At 42.2% G+C, this 26,415-nt stretch overlaps 1 protein-coding gene across 2 annotated transcripts in view; it reads left to right on the top strand.

The window, feature by feature from the left end:
* The window catches only part of mtus1b (microtubule associated tumor suppressor 1b), a 215,666-nt gene that overhangs the window by 7,500 nt on the left and 181,751 nt on the right, over nt 1-26,415 (top strand). Inside the window, exon 1 of one of the 2 annotated variants that reach the window (XM_043689999.2) lies at nt 25,951-26,328. The exons of the other annotated variant lie outside the window; for it this stretch is intronic. The gene's annotated coding sequence lies outside the window, so the exon portion shown is untranslated. Of the gene's footprint in view, nt 1-25,950; nt 26,329-26,415 lie in introns of those variants that run through there. 2 annotated transcript variants of the gene reach the window in all.

Genomic DNA, 26,415 nt, shown 5'->3' with positions numbered 1-26,415 from the left:
CATCTGCTGCCCTTGGCTTCTTTAGTCCTGTCATGGCTTTGGTATTTTTTAAATCTGTTTAGTTAGTCATAGATCATAGAGATGTACAGCATGGAAACAGACCCTTCAGTCCAACTTGTCCATGCCGACCAGATATCCCAATCCAATCGAGTCCCACCTGCCAGCACCCAGCCCATATCCCTCCAAACCCTTTGTATTCATATACCCATCCAGATGCCTTTTAAATGTTGCAATTGTACCAGCCTCCACCACTTCCTCAGGCAGCTCATTCCATACACATACCACCCTCTGCGTGAAACAGTTGTCCCGTAGGTTTTTTTTTATATATCTTCCCCTCTCACCCTAAACCTCTGTCCTCTAATTCTGGACTCGCCCATCCCAGGGAAAAGGCCTTGTCTACTTACTCTATCCATGCCCTTGATTTTGTAAACCTCTATAAGGTCAGCCATCAGCCTCCGATGCTTCAGTGAAAACAGCCCCACCCTGTTTAATCTCTCCGTATAGCTCAAATCCTCTAACCCTGGCAACATCCTTGTAAATCTTTTCTGAACCCTTTCAAGTTTCACAACATCTTTCCGATAGGAAGGAGACCAGAATTGCACACGATATTCCAACAGGGGCCTAACCAATGTCCTGTACAGCCGCAACATGACCTCCCAACTCCTGTACTCAAGGCTCTGACAAATAAAGGAAAGCATACCAACTGCCGCCTTCACTATCCTATCGACCTGCGACTCTACTTTCAAGGAACCTTGAACTTGTATTCCAAGGTCTCTTTGTTCAGCAACACTCCCGAGGACCTTGCCATTCAGTGTAAACTTTCTGCAAAGATTTGCTTTCCCAAAATGCAGCATCTCATTTATCTAAATTAAATTCCATCTGCCACTCCTCAGCCCACTGGCCCATCTGATCAAGATCCCGTTGTAATCCGAGGTAACCTTGTTCACTATCCACTACACCTCCCATTTTGGTGTCATCTGCAAATTTACTAACTGTACCCTCTAAGCTCACGTCCAAATCATTTACATAAATGACAAAAAGTTGCAGAACCAGCACTGATCCTTGTAGCCCTCCACTGGTCACAAGCCTCCAATCTGGAAAGCAACCCTCCACCACCACCCGCTGTCTTCTACCTTCGAACCAATTCTGTAAGCAAATGGCTAGTTTTCCCTGTATTCCATGAGATCTAACCTTGCTAACCCAGTCTCCCATGGGGAACCTTGTCAAATGTCTTACTTAAGTCCATATGGATCACATTCATTGCTCTGCCCTCATCAATCTTCTTTGTTACTTCTTCAAAAAATTCAATTAAGTTTGTGAGACATGATTTCTAAAGCACAAAGCCATGTTGACTATCCCAAATCAGTCCTTGCCTTTCCAAATACATGTACATCCTGTCCCTCAGGATTCCCTCCAACAACTTGCACACCACTGACATCAGGCTATAGTTCCCTGGCTTACCACCATTCTTAAATAGGGGTACCAGATTAGCCAACCTCCAGGCTTCCAACACCTCACCTGTGACTATTGATACAAACATCTCAGCAAGAGGCCCAGCAATCACCTTCCTCACTTCCCACAGAGTTCTCGGGTACACCTGATCAGATCCTGGGGATTTATCCACTCTTATGCGTTTCAAGATATCCAGTACTTCCTCCACTGTAATATGGACATTTTTCAAGATGTCACCATCTATTTCCCTACATTCTATATCTTCCATGTCCTTTTTCCACAGTAAACACTGAAGCAAAATATTTGTTTAGTATCTCCCCCAACTCCTGCAACTCCACACAAAGGCTGCCTTGCTGATCTTTAAGGTGCCCAATTATCTCCCTTGTTACCCTTTTGTCCTCCTTGTATTTTTAAAAACCCTTTCGATTCTCTCTAACCCTATTTGTCAAAGCTATCTCACGTCCCCTTTTTGCCCTTCTGATTTCCCACTTAAGTATACTCCTCCTACCTTTGTACTCTTCTTTGGATTCACTTGATCTATCCTGTCTATACCTGACATATGCTTCCTTCTTTTTCTGAACCAAACCCTCAATTTATACATTCCTCCTAATATCTTCAAACGATGACTCCTCATACCAGTCAATCCTACCCTGGGGAAATGTCTCTGGCTATTGACTCTATCTATTCCACTCATTCTCTTGTATACCTCGATCAGGTCTCCTCTCTTCCTCCTTCTCTCCAGAGAGAAAAGTCCGAGCTTATTCAACCTCTCTTCATAAGGCAAGCCCTCCAGTCCAGGCAGCATCTTGGTAAACCTTCTTTGCACCCTCTCCAAAGCCTCTGTATCTTTCCTACAGTAGGGTGATCAGAACTGGACACAATATTCCAAGTGTGGTCTCACCAAGGACTCGTAGAGCTGTAGCAAAACCTCGCGGCTCTTAAACTTGATCCCCCTGTTAATGAAAGCCAAAACACCATATGCTTTCTTAACAACCCTATCCACTTGGGTAGCAACTTTGAGGGATCTATGTACTTGCACACCCAGATTCCTCTGTTCCTCCACACTGCCAAGAATCCTGTCTTTAATCCTATATTCAGCATTTGAGTTCGACCTTCCAAAATGCATCACTTTGCATTTATCTAAGTTGAACTCCATCTGCCATTTCTCAGCCCCACTCTGCATCCGGTTATGTCGCGCAGCAACCTGCAATAGCCCTCGATACTATCGACAGCACCTCCAACCTTGGTGTCATCTGCAAATTTACTAACCCACCCCTCAAACTCCAAGTCGTTTATAAAAACTACAAAGAGCAGAGGCCCAAGAACAGAGCCCTGTGGGACACCACTCAACACTGAACTCCAGGCAGAATACTTTTCATCTACAACCACTCTCTGCCTTCTGTCAGCCAGCCAATTCTCAATCCAGATAGCCAAAACTCCCTGTATCCCATACTTCCTGACTTTATGAATGAGCCTACCATGGGGAACCTTATCAAATGCCTTGTTAAAGTCCATATACACCACATCCGCTGCTCAACCTGTCTTGTCACCTCTTCAAAGAACTCTAAGGTTTGTGAGGCATGACCTGCCCCTCATAAAGCCATGCTGACTGCCTTTAATCACACTATGCTTTGCCAAATAGTCATAAATCCTATTCCTCAGAATTCTTTCCAAAGCTTTGACCACAGACATAAGACTGACTGGTCTGTAATCGCCAGGGATTTCCCTAGTGCCCTTCACCTCCTTCCTATCCTCTGGTATAACTCCCGTGGAGAGTGAGGAGGCAAAGATCCTCACCAGTGGCTTAGCAACCGCCTTTCTCGCTTCCCAGAGCAGCCTAGGATAAATCTGGTCTGACCCTGGGGACTTATCAATCTTAATGTTTTCCAAAATTTCCAGCACATCAACTTCATCAATTTTGATCTGATCAAGACGTATCCCACTCCTGAAAGTTCTCATTCACAACAAGGTCCCTTTCCTTAGTGAAAGCTGAAGCAAAAAACTCATTTAGGGCTTCCCCATCTGCTCAGACTCCATGCACAAGTTCCCTCCATTATCCCTGATCAGCCCTACCTTCTCCCTGGTCATTTTCTTATGCCTCACATGTGAGTAAAATGCCTTTGGGTTCTCCCTAATCCTTCTTGCCAAGCCTTTATCTGCTCCCTCCTGGCTCTCCTCAGTCCATTTCTGAGCTCCTTTCTAGCAAGCCTGTAATCCTCTAAAGCTGTGCTAGATCTTTATTTCCTCCACCTCCTTCCTTTTGACGAGAAGCTCCTCTGTTCTAATCATCCGAGGTTCCTTAATCTTACCCCTTCTTACCTGTCTCAGAGGAACAAATTGGTGCATCACACGCAACAACTGCTCCTTAAATAGTCTTCACATGTCTGCTGTGCCTTTTCCTGTGGAACAATTGCTCCCAGTTTGTACTTCCCAACTCCTGTCTGATAGCATCATAATTTTCTTTTCCCCAATTAAATATCTTCCCTTGGTAACTGCTCCTTTCCCTCTCCAAGGCTATGGTAAATGTGAGGCAGTTGTGATCACTTTCACCAAAATGCTCTCCCACCACACTATCTGACACCTGTCCTGGCTCATTGCCGAGCACCAAATCTAAAATGACCTCTCCCCTCGTCGTTCTGTCTACAAACCCTCCTGAACAGACCTGACAAAAAACCAGCTCCATCCAAACCATCTGCACTTCTTAGGTTCCAGTTGATATTGGGAAAGTTGAAATCACCCGTAACAACAACCCTGCTATTTCTGCATTTTTCCAGAATCTGCCCACCTATGAGTTCTTCAATCTCTCTACTGCTATTAGTGGTCTGTAGAAAACCACCTGTAGTGGTCTGTACAAACAGCGGTGGCTGTTCCCTTGCTGTTCCTAACTTCCACCCATACTGACTCAGTAGACAAACCTTCCTCAACAACCTTAGTTTCTGTAGCTGTGATGCACTCTCTGATTAGCAATGCTACACCCACTCCTCGTTTTCCACCCTCCCTGTTCTTTTTAAATATTCTAAACCCTTGAACATCAAGTAACCATTCCTGCCCCTGTGAAACCCTCGTCTCTGTTATGGCCACAACATTGTAGCCCCAAGTACTGATCCATGCTGTAAGTTCGTTACCCTTATTTCGGACACTCCTTGCGTTAAACCAGACAGACACACTTTAACTGATCCTTTTGTTTCATTGCCTGAGAAACCTTCCCGACCGATTTCAATACATCCTGTCACTGCCCTATCTGCAACTTACCCCCTCTCAGACATGTGGCTCTGATTCCCATCCCCCTGCCAAACTAGTTTAAACCCTCCGGAATCACACGAGCAAATCTCCCACCCAGGACATTTGTGCCCCTCCAGTTCAGGTGCAACCCGTCCTTCATGTACAGGTCCCTCCTTCCCCAGTAGGTATCTCAATGGTCTAGGTATCTGTAGCCCTCCCTCCTGCACCCAGCCTCACAGCCATGTATTAAGCTGCATTCGCTGACTGCTCTTCATCTCTCAATTTCATGGCACGGGTAGCAAACCTGAGATCGCTACTCTACTCATCCTGCTCTTCAGGTTCCAACCTAACTCTCTGTAGTCATTTTTCAGATCCTCAATCTCTTTCCTGGCTATATCATTGGTGCCAGTATGTACCATAATTTCTCCTGCTCACCCTCCCCCTTCAGAATCCTGTAAACCTGATCGGCAACATCCCAGACCCTGGCACTGGGGAGGCAACATACGTAGAACATAGAACAATACAGCACAGAACAGGCCCTTCGGCCCACGATGTTGTGCTGAACATTTGTCCTAGCTTAAGCACCCATCCACGTACCTATCCAATTGCCATTTAAAGTTCGCCATTGATTCTGACTCTGCCAGTCCCACAGGCAGCGCATTCCATGTCCCCACCACTCTCTGGGTAAAGAACCTACCCCTGACATCTCCCCTATACCTTCCACCCTTCACCTTAAATTTGTGCCCTTGTAACACTCTATTGTACCCGGGGAAAAATTTTCGGATTGTCTACTCTATCTATTCCCCTGATCATCTTATACACCTCTATTAAGTCACCCCTCATCCTTCTCCGTTCCAATGAGAAAAGGCCTAGCACGCTCAACCTATCCTCGCACGACCTATTCTCCATTCCAGGCAACATCCTGGTAAATCTTCTCTGCACCCTCTCCAAAGCTTCCACATCTTTCCTAAAGTGAGGCGACCAGAACTGCACACAGTACTCCAAATGTGGCCTAACCAAAGACCTGTACAGCTGTAACATCACTTCACAACTCTTGAATTCAATCCCTCTGCTAATGAACGCTAATACACCATAGGCCTTCTTACAAGCTCTATCCACCTGAGTGGCAACTTTCAAAGATCTATGAACATAGACCCCAAGATCCCTCTGCTCCTCCACCTTACCAAGAACCCTACCGTTAACTCTGTATTCCGCATTCTTATTTGTCTTTCCAAAATGGACAACCTCACACTTGGCAGGGTTGAACTCCATCTGCCATTCCTCAGCCCAGCTCTGCATCATATCTAAGTCCCTTTGCAGCTGACAACAGCCCTCCTCACTATCCACAACTCCACCAATCTTCGTATCATCTGCAAATTTACTGACCCACCCTTCGATTCCCTCTTCCAAGTCATTAATAAAAATGACAAACAGCAGAGGACCCAGAACTGATCCCTGCGGAACTCCACTTGTAACTGGGCTCCAGGCTGAATATTTACCATTTACCACCACTCTCTGACTTCGACCGGTTAGCCAGTATTTTATCCAACTGGCCAAATTTCCCACTATCCCATGCCTCCTGACTTTCCGCACAAGCCTACCAGGGGGAACCTTATCAAATGCCTTACTAAAATCCATGTATACTACATCCACTGCTCTACCCTCATGCACATGTTTGGTCACCTCCTCAAAGAATTCAATAAGACTTGTAAGACAAGATCTACCCTTCACAAATCCATGCTGGCTGTCCCTAATCAAGCAGTGTCTTTCCAGATACTCATAAATCCTATCCCTCAGTACCCTTTCCATTACTTTGCCTACCACCGAAGTAAGACTAACTGGCCTATAATTCCCGGGATTATCCCTATTCCCTTTTTTGAACAGGGGCACAACATTCGCCACTCTCCAGTCCCCTGTACCACCCCTGTTGACAGTGAAGACGAAAAGATCATTGCCAACGGCTCTGCAATTTCCTCTCTTGCTTCCCACATAATCCTAGGATATATCCCGTCAGGCCCGGGGGACTTGTCTATCCTCAAGTTGTTCAAAATGTCCAACACCTCTTCCTTCCTAACAAGTATCTCCTCTGGCTTACCAGTCCATTTCACACTCTCCTCTTCAACAATACGGTCCCTCTCGTTTGTAAATACTGAAGAAAAGTACTCATTCAAGACCTCACTTATCTCTACCGACTCAATACACAGTCTCCCACTACTGTCCTTGATCGGACCTACCCTCGCTCTCGTCATTCTCATGTTTCTCACATACGCATAAAAGGCCTTCGGGTTATCCTTGATCCTATCCGCCAAAGATTTTTCATGCCCTCTCTTAGCTCTCCTAATCCCTTTCTTCAGCTCCCTTCTGGCAATCCTGTATCCCTCCAACGCTCTGTCTGAACCCTGTTTCCTCAACCTTATGTAAGCCTCCTTCTTCCTCTTTACAAGACATTCAACCTCCCTCGTCAACCAAGGTTCCCTCACATGACCATCTCTTTCCTGCCTGACAGGTACATACATATCAAGGACACGTCGTATCTGTTCATTGAAAATGTCCAACACATTTGGGAGTCCACATACCGGGAGTCCCATTCCTGACCACAAAATCTCCTGTCAGTCCGTCTAACTATTGAGTCCCCTACTACTAGCGCTTTTCTATTTTCCCCACTTCCCTTCTGAGCCACAGTGCCAGGCTCAGTGTCAGAGACCTGACAACTAGGGTTTTCCCCTGGTAGGCTGTCCCCACCAGCAGTATCCAAAATGGTATACTTGTTGCTGAGGGGAATGGCCACAGGGAATCTCTGCTCTGACCATCAGTTCTCTTTCCTCCCCCGACAGTAACCCAGCTGTCCTTATCCTGTGTCTGGGGAGTGACCACCTCTCTGTACATCCTCTCAATTTCTCCCTCAGCCTCCCGGAAATTTTATTTCAATCACCATTTCTTCCAGTCCAAGTAGATGGTTTACATGGGTTAAATTATTTGCCATCTCCTTCAAGCAAATAACAATAATGTATTTTGCTTACCAATTACTTAGTTCATCTTATTTCTATTTAGGCTCAAACAGATTTCTGCATTCCATGTTAACCCATTAGGAACAAGAAAGAGAATGTTTGCACAAAGTGATGGAAAAATTTTATTAAATTATGCTGCGAGTAATTGAAAGAAATTGATGGTTTCCTTTATTTGCATTAATATTGTATTCCATTACACAATTCAAAAGAATGACCCACCCCCATATGAATTCGTATTCATTGCCTATCAATTGTGATAACTTAGATGTCAAATTTGAAGTTTTTTGAGGAGTGTGGATTCATGTCAAAGAGGAGAGCACTGAGATGGCTTCAGGTTCTAACATCATGGCAAACAGATTATTTTCCCTTTTCTGTATTCCAATTTGCAGCTTCAAAGGACTCAACTGCAAAAGCATTTTTCTTTTCTCAACAAGCCCAACAGTTACATTTTTACTGAGAAATGTAATGGCAAAGACTTAACTGCAGATCTTCAGAATTGTAATCAATTACAAGATCATTGCAGACTCAGTCTCCTTTCTGCATGTTTCCTGTACTTGTCACCTTAATTCAATTTTGCTGCACAAATAGATTATTTTAAACTTCATACCTGCCTTTTCCTATCCCTTTCACAGATTAATTCATAACCATTTCTTTTTGTGCCACATTAGTACACTTATTCCCTCCATGTTCCAAAATACAAATCATGCTTCACATTTCAAATACAGCTGTAATGGAACATTTGATCGAGAATAACTGAAGTGAAGTATTCATGCCACAGAGAGCATGGTCAATTTTTTTATAAATCTCTCAAACCATATAAATATGGAAACTTTGAATGTCAAACATCAGATGCTGAAGTGCACAAACAAGGGGTTGGCAATAATACCACACACCTTTAGTTACTATAATGTAGTGATTACATTTTCTACAAAATGGGCGGCATGGTGGCGCAGTTGTTAGCACTTCTGCCTCACAGCGCCAGAGACCGGGGTTCAATTCCCACCTCGGGCGACTCTCTGCGTGGAGTTTGCACATTCTCTCCATGTCTGCGTGGGTTTCCTCTGGGTGCTCCGGTTTCCTTCCACAATCCAAAAATGTGCAGGTTAGGTGAATTGGCCATGCTGAATTGCCTGTAGTGTTAGGTGAAGCGGTAAATGTAGGAGAATGGGTCTGGGTGGGTTACGCTTCGGTGGGTCAGTGTGGACTTGTTGGGCCGAAGGGCCTGTTTCCACACTGTAATGTAATCTGTATCTTTAAAAGGTATGATTGGCTTTTGTTCAAGTTAGCTTTAAAAAGAGTCTCTATATGCGTCAGCATGTCTTTGAATAACATAGAGCAATGTATGGGACATGTCCATAAACTGCAAGCTGACTAGAGCAGAAAAAAGTGTTTGAGAAGTCAAAGCTGTGATGGTGATGAAGCTGGTATTCCTTTAATATTTCTGATCTATACAAGAATCACACAAAATTCTTTCCACTTAACTATATGAGACAGTGTAATGCTTTATGTCAGACATCAATTCTGAAAGAAGATTTGAGAATGTTAACTATGTTTAATAAAAGCCTTCAATTCCTTCTTAGTCAGCTAATTATAAACTTTCATTAAGTGGCCAAATTCATTGTTAGATTTTCCCACTATAGGCGCTAAACCACTAAGAAACCCAGAACTAGCTGCTCCTTACATTGAAACCCAGGTGACAATTCTGACAATTATTGAACTAATGTGACAGCAGTTAAAAACAGTTGAAAAAGGTATAGTCCCTATAGCTATGCTTCAATGCTTCAGGGAAAGCCTTAATGAAAGTAAGTCATTTTATGTGGTAAATCAGACTTATAAATAAAAAGCAAACATCTAAAATGTATACTCTCTAGCTATTGCTTCTCTGCCTCTCTCTCTGTCTCTCTCTCTTGTATCTATAATTCAAAGCAGGTTGGTAAAGATTAAGATGGAAAATTGTGAACTGAATATAAGATTCAACACTACATAGCACAATGTGAATGGCTCTGTCAAGGTGTTACAGTTGTGAGTTGTGTTAACAATCAGCAAATTGTTGGAACAGATGTATTGACTTGGAGAGGATTTACTAAAATCTAGTCAGATGCAGCCAGACCTGACAAGGTTGTGCTGAAATGATGTGCCTAGCTTAAGTTCACAGAATGGCTGGCAATATAATTCGGTTTAATTTCTTTGCCCATCTAAATTCATAGTTAAGTTTTTACCCAACTATGCTTAATGTTTTTGGTCACAATATAAGGATAATAGCTGTCTATAAAAGTGGACTGTGTGATCACCTGCCCTGAGTGATAGAGCTCAAGGAGTCTTAATATCGTAGTACCCTAAACAAGCACAAACATATATTGTGTTTTAACGGGTGGCACAGTGGTTAGCACTACTGCCTCACAGCACCAGAGACCCAGGTTCAATTCGTGCCTCAGGTAACTGTCTGTATGGAGTTTGCACATTCTCGTGCCTGCGTGGGTTTCTCCGGTTTCCTCCCGCAGTCCAAATATGTGCAGTTTAGGTGAATTGGCCAAGCTAAATTGCCTGTAGTGTTAGGTGTAGGAGAATGGGTCTGGGTGGGTTGCTCTTCGGAGGGTCAGTGTGGACTCGTTGGGCCAAAGGGCCTGTTTCCACACTAAGTAATCTAATATGTGGGTTGCTTTGACTAAATCAAGTGCAATTTTTTTTTACAAAATATATCTTTCATGTACAAGTTGGTTAATTTCACTTAGAGCCATAGAATCATAGAGATGTACAGCATGGAAATAGACCCTTCAGTCCAACTCGTCCATGCTGACCAGAATTCCTAACTAAATCTAGACACATTTGCCAGCATTTGGCTCATATCACTCTAAATCCTTCCTATTCAGATGCTCATCCAGATGCCTTTTAAATGGTATCTCCTTTCATACACACACCACCCCTCTGCGTGAAAATGTTGCTCCTTAGGTGTCTTTTAACTCATTCGCCCCTCACCTTAAATCTCCAATTTTGGACTCCCCCAACATGGGGATAAAACCCTGTCTATTCACACTATCCATACCCCTCATGATTTTATAAACCTCCTATAAGGTCCTCTCTAAACTTCTGAAGCTTCAGGTAAAATACCCCCAGCCTATTCAGCCTCTCCCTGTAGCTCAAATCCTCCAAGCCTGGCAACATCCTTGCAAATCTTTTCTGAACCCTTTCAAGTTTCACAACATCCTTCCTATAGAAAGGAGACCAGAACTGCATGCAATATTCAAAAAGAGGCCTAAATCCTGTACAGTTGCAACATGACCTCCCAACTCCTATACTCAATGCTCTAACCAATAAAGGAAAGCAAACTAAATGCCCTTGTCACTATCTGGTCTACTTGGGACTTCACTTCTAAGGAACTATGAACTGAACTGCAAGGTCTGTTTGTTTAGAAACAGTCTCCAGCACCTTACATTTAAGCCCTGCCAGATTTGGCTTTCCAAACTGTAGCACCACACATTTAACTAAATTAAACTCCATCTGCCACTCCTCAGCCCATTGGCCAACAAGATCCCATTGCACTGAGGTAATCTTCTTCATTACCCACTGCACTTCCAATTTTGGTGTTACATGCAAACTTGTGAAGCATACCTCCTATGTTTAAAGAAAAGAGGCGAGGCCACATTGGATTTGGTACTAGGTAATGAACCAGGCCAGGTGTACAGATTTGGAGGTTGGTGAGCATTTTGGTGATGGTGACCTTAATTCAGTTACATTTACATTTAGGGATGGAAAAGGGTAGTACATACCACAGGGCAAGAGTTATAGCTGGGGGAAAGGCAATTAGGCAAGATTTAGAATGCATAGAATGGGGAAGGAAACTTCAGGGAATGGGCATAACTGAAATGTGGAGCTTGTTCAAGGAACAGCCACCGCGTGTCCTTGATAAGTATGTACCTGTCAGGCAGGGAGGAAATGGTTAAGTGAGCAAACCATGGTTTACTAAAGAAGTTGAATCTTTTGTCAAGAGGAAGAAGGAGGCTTATGTGAAGATGAAGAATGAAGGCTCAGCTAGGGAGATTAACAAGTTGGCCAGGAAGGACCTAAAGAGACAGCTAAGAAGAGCCAGGAGAGGACATGAGAAGCCTTTGCCAGAGAGGATCAAGGAAAACCCTGAAGCTTTCTATTGGTATGTCAGGAATAAAAGAATGAATAGTGTAAGATTAGGGCCAGTCAAGGACGGAAGTTGTGTGTGGAGTCCAAAGAGATAGGAGAGGTGCAAAATGAATATTTGTTGTTCGTACTCTGTCCTTTCCCTGTGTTAATAGAGTCAATGTTGAAGAGAATACTGAGATCTAGGCTATTAGACTAGACTGGATTGAGGTTCATTAGGAGGAGATGTTAGCAATTCTGGAAAATGTGAAAATAGATAAGTCCCTGGGCTAGATGGGATTTATCCTAAGATTCACTGGGAAGCCAGGGAGGAAATTCTGGAGTCTTTGGGTTTGATCTTTATGTTGGCATTGTCTACAAGAATAGTGCCAGAAGACTGGAGGATAGTAAATGTTTTCCCCTTGTTCAAGAAGGGGAGTAGAGACAACCCTGGTAATAATAAGCCTTATTTTGGTTGTAGATAAAGTATTGGAAAGAATTATAAGAGATAGAATTTATAATCATCTAGAAAGGAATAATTTGATTAGGGATACTCAACACAGTTTTGTGAAGGGTAGGTCATGCCTCACAAATCTTAGAGTTCTTTTGAGAAGGTAACCAAACAGATGGATTTCAGTAAAGCATTTGATAAGGTTCCCCACGGTCGGCTATTGCAGAAAATACAGAGGCATGGTTTTTGAGGATGATTTAGCGGTTTGGATCAGTAATTGGCTAACTGTAAGAAGACAGAGGGTAGTGGTTGATGGGAAATGTTCATCGTGGAGTTCAGTTATTAGTGGTGTACCACAAGGTTTTGTTTTACGGCCACTGCTCTTTGTCGTTTTTATAACTGACCTGGAAGAAGGCATAGAAGGATGGGTCAGTGAATTCGCAGATGACACTAAAGTTGGTGGAGTTGTAGATAGTGCTGAAGGATGTTGCAGGTTACAGAGGGACATAGATAAGCAGCAGAGCTGGGCTGAGAGGTGGCAAATGGTGTCAAATGGAAAAGTGTGAGGTGATTCACTTTAGAAGGTGTAACAGGAATAAAGATTACTGGGCTAATGGTAAGAGTCTTGGGAGTGTGGATGAGCAGAGAGATCTGTGTCCATGTGCATAGATCCCTGTAAATTGCCACCCAGGTTGATAGGCTTGCTATGAAAGCATATGGCATGTTAGCTTTTATTAGTGGAGGGATTGAGTTTCGGAGCCATGAGGTCATGTTGCAGCTGTATAAAACTCTGTTGCGGCTGCACTTGGAGTATTGCATATAGTTCTGTTTGCCACACTACAGGAAGGATGTGGAAGCATTGGGAAGAGTGTAGAGGAGATTTACTGGGATGTTTCCTGGTATGGAGGGAAGTTCTTACGAGGAAAGGCTGAGGGACTTGAGCCTGTTTTCATGAAAGAGAGGAAGGTTGAGAGGTGACTTAATAGAGGCATACAAGATGAGCAGAGGATTGGATAGGATGGACAGTGAGAGCTTTTTTCCTAAGCTGATGATGGCTAGCATGAGAGGACACATGGCTTTAAATTGAGGGCTGATAGATGAAGGACAGACATCAGAGGTAGTTTCTTTACTGAGAGAGTAGTAAGGGTGTGGAACACATTGCCTACAACAGTAGTAGACTCACCAACTTTAAGGGCATTTAAATGGTCATTGGATAAACATATGGGTGATAATGGAATAGTGCAGATTAGATGGACTTCTGAATGGTTCCACAGGTCAGCATAACAATGAAGGCCAAAAGGCCTGTATTATGCTGTAATGTTCTATGTTCTGTCCTGGGAAAAAGTCTCTGACTATTCATTTTATCTATGGCTCTCATCATCGTGTACACATCTATCAAGTCACCTCTCACTCTTCTTCGCTCGAATAAGAAAAGCCTTAGCTTTTTCAACCTTTCTCACAAGACATGCCCTCCAGTCCAGGCAGCATCCTGGTAAATCTCCTCTGCACCCTGTCTAAAGCATCCACATCTTTGCTCTAATAAGGCAATCAGAACTGAACACAATATTCCAAGTCTAATTAGGGCTCTAAAGGGCTGCAGCATAACCTCACAGTTGTTAAATTCAAACCTCTTGCTAATGAAAGCCAACACATCATATGCCTTCTTAAAAACTTTGTCAACTTAGGTGGCAACTTTGAGGGATCAATGGACATGGACTCCAAGATCCCTCTATTCCTCCACTTTGCCAAGAATCCTGCCTTTAATCCTGTATTCTGCATTCAAATTTGACCTTCCAAAATGAATCACTTCATACTTTTCCAGGTTGAACTCCATCTGCCACTTATCAGCCCAGGTCTTCATCCTGTCAATGTCCCATTGCAACCTACAACAGCCCTCCACACTATACACCACACCTCCAACCTTCGTGTCATTGGCAAACTTACAAACCCACACTTCCTCATCCAAGTCATTTATAAAAATCACAGTGAGAGGGAGGAAGAGAGCTTCTTGGATGCTGCCTGACCTGCTGAGCCTTTCAAGCAACACATTTTCAGCTCAGTAAGTTCTTCAATCCCACCAATTGTTACACCATTTTTATTGGTACCTTGTGCAAGTGTAACATTTCACCTGAAATAGTCACTTAGGATTTGATGGTGCTCTCACTTCAAACTGAGTGCCATGTTCCTTCTATTTTTTTCAGTTCCCACTTCTCTTGAAACAATCTCCATGGGATGTCCAAGTTTCTTGACTCAGTGAGTTGAGTTCATGGAATGCCCTGCCAGTAGCAGTGGTGGACTCTCCCTCTTTATGGGCATTTAAACGGGCATTGGATAGGCATATGGAGGATGGTGGGCTTGGATCAGCGCAACATCGAGGGCCAAAGGGCCTGTACTGCGCTGTATTTTTCTATGTTCTATGCGAATCTTTGACACTGATCCAGCTCCCTCAAGAGCCAGCTCTGTGTGAACAGAACCCCTGACGCTCCTGTTTGTTTTTTTTTCTCTCACTACCGCTTAACTGCGGTAGTGCTTATTTTTTTTTCCCCAGCACCCATGTGTGTGCGGCAGTGGCAATGTTCCTTCTATATTGTGCTGTCATTCATGGGGTGAGTTTTGTAACCCAAGTGACAGATGTTCAGCAAATGTGCTTGTAAATTACAGCAGCGCAATTTAAACTGTTTATACTTCTGATTTAAAGCCACTTACCTTTTCTGATCTAGATATGAGCTGTACAGAAATTTATTCAAGTATTTCCAATTATTTGCATTACAACTGCCAACTGTGCCCTCAAATGACCAGGCAGCTTGGCCCACAGTGCATTTTAATTAACCGTGCACCTTTTTTTACAAGACTTAAGCTTGACACTGTCTCCATTTTGGCTCCGTGTCCATTCAAATGCACTTCTGTTTCAAAGGCATTGTGTAGATACAATTTTGATTTGAAAACCTGGTAGTCAAATTTTTCTAAAGGTAGAAATCCTATTCTGTTACTTCTAATGCTGCCTGAGTTTGTATGAGCCTTGTGTAAATGCCTTTTACCTCTGTCAACTTTTGCAAGTCTTATACACATTTATAAACTGTGTATTCTAATTCACCTTCAGAGTTGCAGTTGATCAGTTGCTGCTGTATTCTAATTGCAATGTGACCTGTATGAGTCCTCTTATCCTTAAGTCTTTTTATGGGTAGCATTGTTTTGCTTGCCAGACATTTTATTTACATTCTGGATTAGTGGTGCTGGAAGAGCACAGCAGTTCAGGCAGCATCCAAGGAGCTTAGAAATCGACGTTTCGGGCAAAAGCCCTTCATCAGGAATAATTCCTAGTGTTCTTTTGAATCCTTTTATTCTTGGTGCCTTGCACTTTAAGTGAGAAATTGTCTCAAGCCAGATGTTAAAATTTTGAAGCCACCTTCCCTTTTTATAACATGCATGTGAGAATTGCAACTTACCCACTAACAGCCTATCAAACTTAAGAAAAATAAATTGCTTAGAAAATAAACTGCTTTGTCTTGGTGATTTCTAATCCTAATCAGACTTCAGGAGCATTTGACACTGGTGCAATGAACACAAATAGCAGATGAGTTTTGTTTGGGAAGATGGTAGTCAATACGAACTAGTACAGTTGGAGGGTACAGCAACCAAGGTAAATGTACTTTTCCTGCTTTTTTTTTTAAAAAGTGTTTTATATATATTTGGATTATTGCCAAAGACACCGACTAGGACAGTAAGGATATTGATCTGAAGCACTTAGATGCTGGAACAGGGAGCTAGCATTGAGTCAGAAATGTACAGCATGGAAACAGACCCTTCAGTCCAACCTGTCCATGCCGACCAGATATCCCAACCAATCTAGTTCCACCTGCCAGCACCCGGCCCATATCCCTCCAAACCATTCCTTTTCATATACCCATCCAAATGCCTCTTAAATGTTGCAATTGTACCACCCTCCATCACTTCCTCTGGCAGCTCATTCCATACATGCACCACCCTCTGAGTGAAAAAGTTGCCCCTTAGGTGTCTCTTATATCTTTACCCTCTCACCCTAAATCTATGCCCTCTAGTTCTGGACTCCCCCCACCCCAGGGAAAAGTCTATTTATCCTATCCATGCCTCTCATGATTTTATAAACCTCTATAAGGTCACCCCTCAGCCTCTGACTCTCCAGGGAAAATAGTCCCAGCCTATTCAGCCTCTCCCTATAGCTCAAATCCGCCAACCCTGGCAACATCCTTGTCAATCTTTTCTGAACCCTTTCAAGTTTCACAACATCTTTCCAAGAGGAAGAAGACTAGAATTGCACGCAATATTCCAACAGTGGCCTAACCAATGTCCTGTACAGCCGCAACATGACCTCCCAACTCCTATACTCAATACTCTGACCAATAAAGGAAAGCATACCAAACGCCTATACTACCTACCTGCGACTCCACTTTCAAGGAGCTATGAACCTGCACTCCAATGTCTCTTTGTTCAGCAACACTCCCTAGGACCTTAGCATTGTGTAGAAGTTCTGCGAAGATTTGCTCCATAATGCAGCTCCTCGCATTTATCTGAATTAAACTGCATCTACCACTTCTCAGCTCATTGGCCCATCTGGTCCAGATCCTGTTGTAATCTGAGGTAACGCTCTTTCATGTCCACTACACCTCCAATTTTGGTGTCATCTGCAAGCTTACTAACTACCTCTTATGCTCGCATCCAAATCATTTATGTAAATAACAAAACGTAGAGGACCCAGCACCGATCCTTGTGGCACTCCACTGGTCACAGGCCTCCACTCTGAAAAACAGCCCTCCGCCATCAACCTCTGTCTTCTACCTTTGAGCCAGTTCTGTATCCAAATGGCTAATTCCCCCTGTATTCCATGAGGTCTAACCTTGCTAATCAGTCTCCCATGGGGAACCTTGTCGAATGCCTTACTGAAGTTCATATAGATCACATCTCCTGCTCTGCCCTCATCAATCCTCTTTGTTACTTTTTCAAAAAATCTCAATCAAGTTTGTGAGACATGATTTCTCACGTGCACAGCCATGTTGATTTAGATTGCAGACAAGACCATTGAAATGCTATGAGCTGGTTAGCCTTCAGTAATCAGGTCACTTGAGAAGACCAGTGCTGATTTGGTCCAGGGACTTGAGAATGAAGGCACAGGATTTCACTTTTGAACAAACAGCAATGAATTTGTAATGCATAGTAATGTACAGTGCATGTTTAACTTGATTTTAATATGGAGAATTGTGTTGTAGTAAATGTAGGTCATAGTGTGACAAGACACTCCAGCGCATATTAGATAGTTGATGTGATCAAGAAAGATTTCAGCAATTCTCTCCTCCAGATTTCAGTGACTTGATCATCAAATCCCAAAATTGAAGGTATTATATGTGCACATTCTTGTCAATTTGGCCTTGACACCACCTTGCTGTCATTGCCTCGGCAATTACTCTTGCTTTGGTTGATCTGTGTCAGGAAGGAGTACAGGTGTAATGTACCTTTTGAGAATTGAAAAGCTATCAAGGACTAACAAATCAGACTCCTGAACAAGGGAATAATGTAACACTTGGTTGAAACAAATAGCAGCTGTGTTGCCATGAAACACAACAAATTCAAATTCAGCCAAAGTTCAATCAAGTTGGAATTTAGTATTTTGATATTAAAACCAATGAAACAAACTGATGTTTTGGGGTATATAATTGGACATTTTCAGCAGTTAGGGAGAGAAATGCCAAAGACTAACAAATGTAGACTTTTGGCTGAAGAGGTCTCTGAAAGGTACCTGTCTGTGGGGGAGTGCGCAGCAGGACATAGAGGCTGACCTGGAGAGAATCTGCAAAGCTGACTGGTTTTGAAATGTCATTATTTTATTTTTGTAAATCTTACTCAGGATTTTTTTATCGGACTAGTATTGTAGAGTGGGAGGTCAAACATAGACTTGAGAGAAAGGAGTTGTAAATAGTTATTGGTTTTAATATTCTCTGTCGGACTTAAAGTTAATTTTTACTTTAGTGACTTTTGGGATAGTCTTTTGCCCTTGAATTTTGACAGATTACAGCACAGTGTGTGTCTTTTCTGTGGTGCTAGCTTAAATTGGCAGAGGGGTTTACCCCATGTGATAACGATCTGTCTCTTGTCCTCAGCCAATGCTCTCATGGATCCAGAAACTTCACTCCGCTATATTAAGTGGTACAAGGACTCTTATTGACAGCTACTCCATCAAGCTAATTCAAATTTCTTCCTGCTGAACAAAGAGACCTTGGAGTGCAGGTTCATAGCTCCTTGAAAGTGGAATCGCAGGTAGATAGGATAGTGAAGAAGGCGTTTGGTATGCTTTCCTTTATTGGTCAGAGTATTGAGTAGAGGAGTTGGGAGGTCATGTTGCGGCTGTACAGAACATTGGTTAGGCCACTGTTGGAATATTGTGTGCAGTTCTGGTCTCCTTCCCATCGGAAGGATGTTGTGAAACTTGAAAGGGTTCAGAAAAGATTTACAAGTATGTTGCCAGGTTTGGAGGATTTGAGCTATGGGGCGAGGTTGAATAGCCTGGGGCTGTTTTCCCTGGTATGTCGGAGGCTGAGGGGTGACCTTTATAGAGGTTTATAAAATCATGAGAGGCATGGATAGGATAAACAGACAAAGTCTTTTCCCTGGGGTGGGAGTGTCTAGAAATCAAGGGCATAGGTTTCGGATGAGAGGGGAAAGATATAAAAGAGACCTAAGGGGCAACTTTTTCACGGTGTGGTACGTGTCTGGAATGAGCTGCCAGAGGAAGTGGTGGAGGCTAGTACAATTGCAACATTTAAAAGGCATCTGGATGGGTATATTCAGAGGAAGGATTTGGAGGGATTATGGGCTGGGTGCTGGCAGGTGGGACAAGATATCTGGTTGGCATAGACAAGTTGTACTGAAGGGTCTGTTTCCATGCTGTACATCTCTTTGACTAAACTCTGTTGAATGCGTGAAGGAAATACTGCTATAATAAAAGCAAAATAATGAATGTTACAAATCTGAAACAATCCTAGAGAAACTCTGGCTGTTTCTGTGGAGAGAGTACAATTTGACTTTTTGTCTGATATAACCTTATCAGATCTGAAAGGAAACAATGGTTTTCAAACCTCTCACACTGCTTTCTTGATGAAAGTTATAGCATTTGGCTTTTTGAGTTATGACACCTCCCAGGTCTTTTCCTGATACTGACTCAACACTTTGGCTAATCACTTCAAATGATTTCTGCCTGAAATGCAGTAGTATATATTTTCAACTGCTCTCCAGTTGTTTTTACTGCATCTCCCACACTGAACTGAAGTTGTTCAGTTGTCTTCCCTGCAATGTAACTAAAAATCAGCACTTCTGTTACAGAATCTATTTTCTCCATCACAACATAGTAACATTTTGACTATCCGTCTATTTTGTACTGCTGTTCAGGGAGCATTGCATTCAAAATGTCCTGAGTGACTTAGTGAAAACTTGACGACAAACCCCTCGCTTATCCTTGGCTTGAGGGAAGAGGCAACCAGGAGAAGACAAGTGATACTTGGAAATGAACATTTTGGATCTTTATTGGAGCTCTGTTTTGAAGTATACAAAATCAGTGTGTCATTTGTCTTTTCTTTTTGCTTCTGGAATTTCTGGGCAGAATTTCATCTTGCCACATAGCAAGATGTGAAATTCCATTTCCATGAATATACACAGTTAATGGATAGCTTGCTTGCCACAAAATGGATGTAATGAGAGGCTTTCAACATACGCTAATGAGTTCCTAGCTGGAGAATGCAGTTGTGCCCAATTGGGCTATTTGTTCTATATGTGACACTTGTGGAAGAATGGAAAAATACTGAAACTATATAGATTCTCATCTAGAGGTGAGAAACTTCCTGAACAAGACTTTTAGAGCAGAGAAATTTGACGTTTAATCTTTATGGATAGATTTTTGAAGTATGGCTGGATGGCCTACTCTAGAAACCATTGTCTGAAGGTTTTAGTAACTGAAAACTGAGTAAAGGTAATGCAGAGGAACCAGTGAACTATGAAATGGAATGAACTATCTGCAAATGCTGCTATTTTGAGCATATGTGCCAAGTTATTTTGGGAGGGTGCAGAAATGGAACCAATTTCCCAAATTTTTTTTTAACGAGCATGAAAGCAACATTCAGGCTAACTGTTCCATGCCACTTCTAAATTAGTTAGAAATCTGCAGATTGTTTTGTTTTGGTAGTGAGGATCCCCAAATATTTTGGTCAGATGTTTTGAGAGGTTCAATCAAAGTGGTGTGGATGGCTTAGTGGTTCTAACATAACATCAGATGGAAAGAGAATGATCATGACAAAGCTTAATGGTGAGATGGAATATTAGGAAAGTTCCTCTAGTAACCACAAATGATGAACAAAATGGATGGCAAGAAAATAAACTGAGGGTGGACTCAAGTAATATCAAAACACATCCTCCTAAAGCAAGAGATAACAAGAATTTCATGTCTTTGAGGCAGGTGAGAAAAGAGAACCAGGAAAATACAAGTTGAATAATACTTTTGAATTAGTCTTCAAAATAAACACAACTAACATGCAAAACCCTATCAATGGGCAAATGGAAGGACCAACAAATATAACTATCGTGAGGATGAACTACTAGGATTACTAATGGCAAAAGACTGATAAGTCCCCTGGATTTGATGGGATGCATTCTGGGATGTTAAAGGAAGTATCTGCAGAGGTAGGGGAAGCACTGGTCGTAATCTTTCTAGAATTCTTAGATTCTAGAAAGTGCCAGAGGATTGGTAAATTGACAATATAACACCCTTCTTTTGTCTCCATTTTAGATAAAGGGTCAGTACTTTTAATATCTATTATGAAATGTGCTGGAGCCTGTTAAAGATGTTGATCATTTAGGGAGGTGATTCCCTTGTGGTATCAGGTCATGTTCTGGAAACCCAGATTAGAATCTTGCCCATGGCAGATGGTGGCTTCGAATTCAATAAAAATCTGGAATGGAGTTTCATGGTGACCACGAATTCATTGTCAATTAATGAATCCAATGAAATTTTCTCACTATGTCCTTGCGGGAAGGAAATCTGCTATCCTTATCTGGTTTGGCCTACATGTGACTCTAGACCCACAGCAATGTGGTCAACTGTTAACTGCCCGCTGGGCAATTTTGGCTTGGCAATGTGTTGGCACAAGCCAGTTACTCATGCTGTGAATTAACTTTTTTTTCTTCTTTGAAAACTGAAGCATTGTCCATGATGGGAAATCATACCTGATAAGTGTGTTGGCTTTCTTTTGAGGTAACAAGTGGATAACTAAAAAGAACCATTGGATCTAATTTAGGTTTCAATAAGGCATTTGAAGTATCATGGAACTCATGGTGTTTGTTAAAATTGCTAACTGATAAATGGAATAAAAGGGCATTTTTGGGATGGTAACCTGGACTAGCAAAGTATCACTAGCATCAGTGCTACAGCTGCAATTTTTTTATTAGAATATATTAATTACTGGATGTATTATTGCCAAGCTTGCAAATTCCACTTGGGGTTGGAGAGCAAGTGGTGATGATTCTAGGAGTTTGGAGAGATAAGTGTGTTAGCAGTGAGCAAACAATGGAATATAATGTGGGGAAGATGTGTATTCTGTATGTTGGGAATACTAGACCTGGAGAAAGACCTCAAAAAGCAGCATCACAGCTCTGGAATCCTTATGTATTCAGGCTAATGTTCAAGTTTTAGATAGGAGCAATTCAAATGCCATTGGGCCTTTTTCAAAGGGAATGGTGCATGTTAAAGGCAGGGAAGTCATTGTAAAACTATACAAAGCACTATGTACCAAATTTGAAATACTGCGAACAGTTCTGGTCTCTTTTTTTTATTCTCAAGAAATATGTACTGGCATTGGAGACAGACTGAGAAGGTTCACTAGGTTTATCCCAGGTAAGGAGAATTGTCATGTAAGGAGATGTTGAGTCCATTAGGCTGGAGTTTTAGAAATTGGAAGTATGAGAGGTTACTTAGTGAAACAGACTTGTGGGGACCTGACCAGGATAGATGTTTGACTTTTACTTTTTTTTTTGTACAGCCTAGGATTAGAAGGTGTAGTATCAGTAAGGAGCCACTCAGTTAGGTGAGGAGTTGCTTCTCTGGGTAGAGAATTTGTGGATTATTTACCAACATACTGAATGTGGGGAAAATGTCCCTATTAAAGAGTGCTGCTGGATGTTTTAAAATGGATAAAGGTGGATAAATCCCCACGTGACACTGGAACCCTGTGGGATGCTAGGGAAGTGATTCCTGAGCCCCTTGCTGAGATATTTATATTGTTGATAGTTACAGGTGAGGTGCCAGAAGACTAGAGGTTGGCTAACATGGTGACACCATTTAAGGTGGTAAGGAAAATCCACGGCACTATAGACTGGTGAGTCTGACTATATTAGGCAAGTTATGGGAGGGAATCCTGAGGGACAGAATGTACATGTATTTGGACAGGCAAGGTTTGATAGTCAACATGGCTTTGTGTGGGAAATCATGTCTCACAAACTTGATTGAAGATGTAACGAAGAGGATTGAGTGCAGAGCAGTGGATGTGATCTGTATGGACTTCAGTAAGGCATTTGTCAGGTTCCTCATCGCAGACTGGTGAGCAAGGTTAGATCACGTGGAATATAGGGAGAACTAGCCATTTAGATACAAAACTGGCTCAAAGGTAGACAGATGGTTGTGAAGGGTTGCTAATCAGACTGTAGGCCTGTGACCAGCAGTGAGCCATTAGGGTAGGTGCTGGGTCCACTACTTTTCATCATTTTATATGAATGATTTGGATGTGAGCATAAGAGGTGTAGTTAGTAAGTTTGCAGATGACATCAAAATTGGAGATTTCATGGACTGCCAATAAGGTTACCTCCAAAGAACAGGATCTTGATTGCCCAATGGGCTGAGGCATAACATGGAATATGAGGTGCTGTATTTTGGAAAGGAAAATACTGGTAAGGTCCTGGGCAGTGTTGCTGAACAAAGAGACCTTGGAATGCAAGTTATAGTTCCTTGAAAGTGGAGTCACAGGTGGATCGGATAGTGAAGAAAGCATTTGGTATGCTTTCCTTTAATAGACAAAGCATTGGGTATAGGAGTTGAGATATCATGTTGCAGCTGTATAGGACATTGGTTTGGCCACTTTTGGAATATTGCGTGCAATTCTGGTCTCCTTTCTACAGGAAGGACATTGTTAAATTTGAAAGGATTGAGAAAAGATTTACAAGGATTTTGCCAGGGTTGGAGGATTTGAGCTATAGGGAGAGGTTGAATTGGCTGGGACGATTATCTCCTTGAGAGTCGAAGGCTGAGGGGTGACCTTGAGGCTTATAAAATCATGAGGGGCATGGATAGGAAAAAGTGACAAGGTCTTTTCTTTGGGGTGGGGCTGTCCTGAACTGGAGGGTATAGGTTTAGGGTGAGAGGGGAAAGATTCAAAAGGGACCTCAGGGCAATTTTTTTTCATGCAGTGGATTGTGAGTGTATGGAATGAGCTGCCAGAGGAAGTGGTGGGAGGCTGGTACAGCTACAACATTTCAGTCATCTGGATGGATATATGGATAGGAAGGGTTTGGAGATTTATAGGCCAAAGTGCTGGCAAATGGGAGTAGATTAACTTAGGATATCTGGTTGGTATGGACAAGTTGGACTGAAGGTATATTTCATGCTGTAAATCTGACTATTACAAAGGCTGTCATAAGTGTTGAAGGCTGAGGCATTTTTTTTTAAGTTAAGGGAATCAAGGGCTTTGGGATAAGGTAGGCAAGTGGAGCTGAGGATGATCAGATCAGCCATTATGTCCTTGAAAAGTGGTGCAAACATGATGGGCTGAATGGTCAACTTCTGTTCTTCTCTCTAATTTCAGATATTGCTTTTGAAAGAAATGGTATTTTGGCCATTTTATGGTGTCCAACACTGGCACCTCCACATTATGGTGAACTGGCCATGAATAAGTTTAATAATGATCTTTGAAAATAGTTTGCAACCAATAGTAACAACTTTTGCCTGCCAGTTGACGTGATTAATTCTTCCAATCTCGAAGGGCAAAGTTTTTGCCAGATGTTAAATGAGTGCTCATGTAGTTGAGGATATAGTAAGCAAAATAATGAAGAGCTAATACCTGAAAATTTTTAACTTAAACAGAGTCTTTCCAGGATGAGACTTTTTAATTTTAAATTTTGAAGAAATTCTTTATACGTTGCTTCCATCTTTGTTTGACACTTTGAAAGATTTACAACTTTTACATCCAGTGACTGTTGAGTAGTGGCCAACTTAATTAAATGATCAGAAGTATACTTGACAGTGAAGAAGGTTTTGATCAATTGGGCCAATGGGCTAAGGAGTGGCAGATTTAGTTTGAATTAATGAGAGATATTTTGGAACCCAATTAAGGGCAGGACTTGGACAGTTAATGGTACAGCCTTTGGTAGTGCTGTTGAACAAGACCTGAGGAGTTCAGGTACATAGTTTTTTGAAAATTGTGTCACAGGCAGACAAGATGGTTAAGACACTTTTTAGCATGCTTGCCTTCATTGCTTAGTTTTGAGTAAAGGAATTAGGAGATGTTGAGATTGTACAGGATGTTGATGGGACCTCATCTAGAGTACTGTACGGTCTCATTGCCCTGCTGTAGGAAGGATATTAAGCTGGAGAAGGTGTAGAAAGGATTTAAAAGTATGTTGCCAGGAATGGAGGATTTGAATTATAAACATAGGCTGGGTTTTTTTTCACTGGACTGTAGGAAGGTTAAAAAATCATAAGGGCTCTAGATAAGGTGAACAGCAAAAGTCTTTTCCCTCTGGTGTAGTTCAAAACTAGGAAGCATATTTATTAGATGAGGACAAAGATTTAAAAAGGACCTGAGACAACCTTTTTCTCGATGGTTTGTTTGTGGAGTGAACTGCCAGAGGAAATGGTAGATGCAGGTACAGTCAGAACATTTTCAAAGAGACATTTAGATAAGTACATGGATATGGGCCAAGCGCAGACAGATGGGACTGGTTTAGTTTAACAAACTTGGCCAGCATGGACGAGTTCGACCAAAGGGTCTGTTCCATGCTGTATGACTAACTTTGCTGATCTCTTTATTTTGCGAATGCGTGCAAGAAAACTGTTTGAACTTGTCAATTAAAATTTCAAACTGGATACGTGTTCAATAACTGCAGCCTTTGGAACTTTGCCCGAGGAAATGTTTGAACTCTTCAGAGATGCTTCAGCGACACCCTTAAAGCCTTACCACCGCCGCGTTGGTGGTCGTGTTCTACTACGGAAGTTGAGTAGAGTAAGTGAGCCAGGAGTCTGGGGTCTGGCACATGACACTGTCCTGCTCGGAGCTGGTTTTGCGTGGCTCGACGCTGAGCAAGTTGGGTTTGGGGCAGACACTTCGCTGTCTGTTTTGTCATTTGAATTTTAAAGAATGTTGCAGAGGCACTAAATATTTTTCCAAAGCTTTGAATTTCCTGCAGCAGGTAATCCAAGCATCTGCTTTGAAATTAATTCTTTATAAACTGAGGACACCACATACGGGGTGACGGTTTGTAATTTAAACTTTGTTCAATACTTATTCTAAATTTGATCCTTTCTTAAATGTTTCAGAAAATTGACTTGTTGTGAAACAGTTAACATTAGCTTCGCCTGGCTAATCAGGCACTCCCATTTCGTGACGGAAGCAGCTATTTGCTTGCTGCTGAATTTTAGCTCGGTAGCTTGATTGGACCTTGAACTGCCGCACCAGAGTATCACTCCATCCAGAAAGAGGCAGTCTGCAGAGAGGTGTCTGCAGATTTGCAATGAAGTATTGCCAAGACTTTGTAAATTCCTCACTGTCTGAGGAAACAGAATGCTTGCTCTTACTGCTGCATGGCTGAGTTAATCCGTAAAGAGTACTCACCCTGCGAGAGCCCTTAATGCAAGCTGATAGTTTGGTTTACAGTACTATTCCACTTCTAGTGATCGCAATCAACAGAAAAGCACCAGTCAGGCTGTGGAATAATGAATGCATTCAGTTAAAGCACCAGCTGTCGCAGCAAGCTTTCGTGGTTGACTTCTCAACTTGTTGTCCTTGCTACATATGTTTCACAGTAAGTTACCTTTTTATTCTGCCTGTGTTCATCCTTCATAGTTTTTTTTCTCTAGAGTACATTCCATCGTCCTTTTTGCTTGAGAAT

The sequence above is a fragment of the Chiloscyllium plagiosum genome, unplaced genomic scaffold (genome assembly GCF_037043375.1).
Source record: "Chiloscyllium plagiosum isolate Xiang-an unplaced genomic scaffold, Cpla_swu_hap1 HiC_scaffold_1, whole genome shotgun sequence".
Lineage (NCBI taxonomy): Eukaryota > Metazoa > Chordata > Chondrichthyes > Orectolobiformes > Hemiscylliidae > Chiloscyllium > Chiloscyllium plagiosum.
Note: the sequence above shows the minus strand (reverse complement) of the source record. Positions and strands in the feature narration are given on the sequence as shown.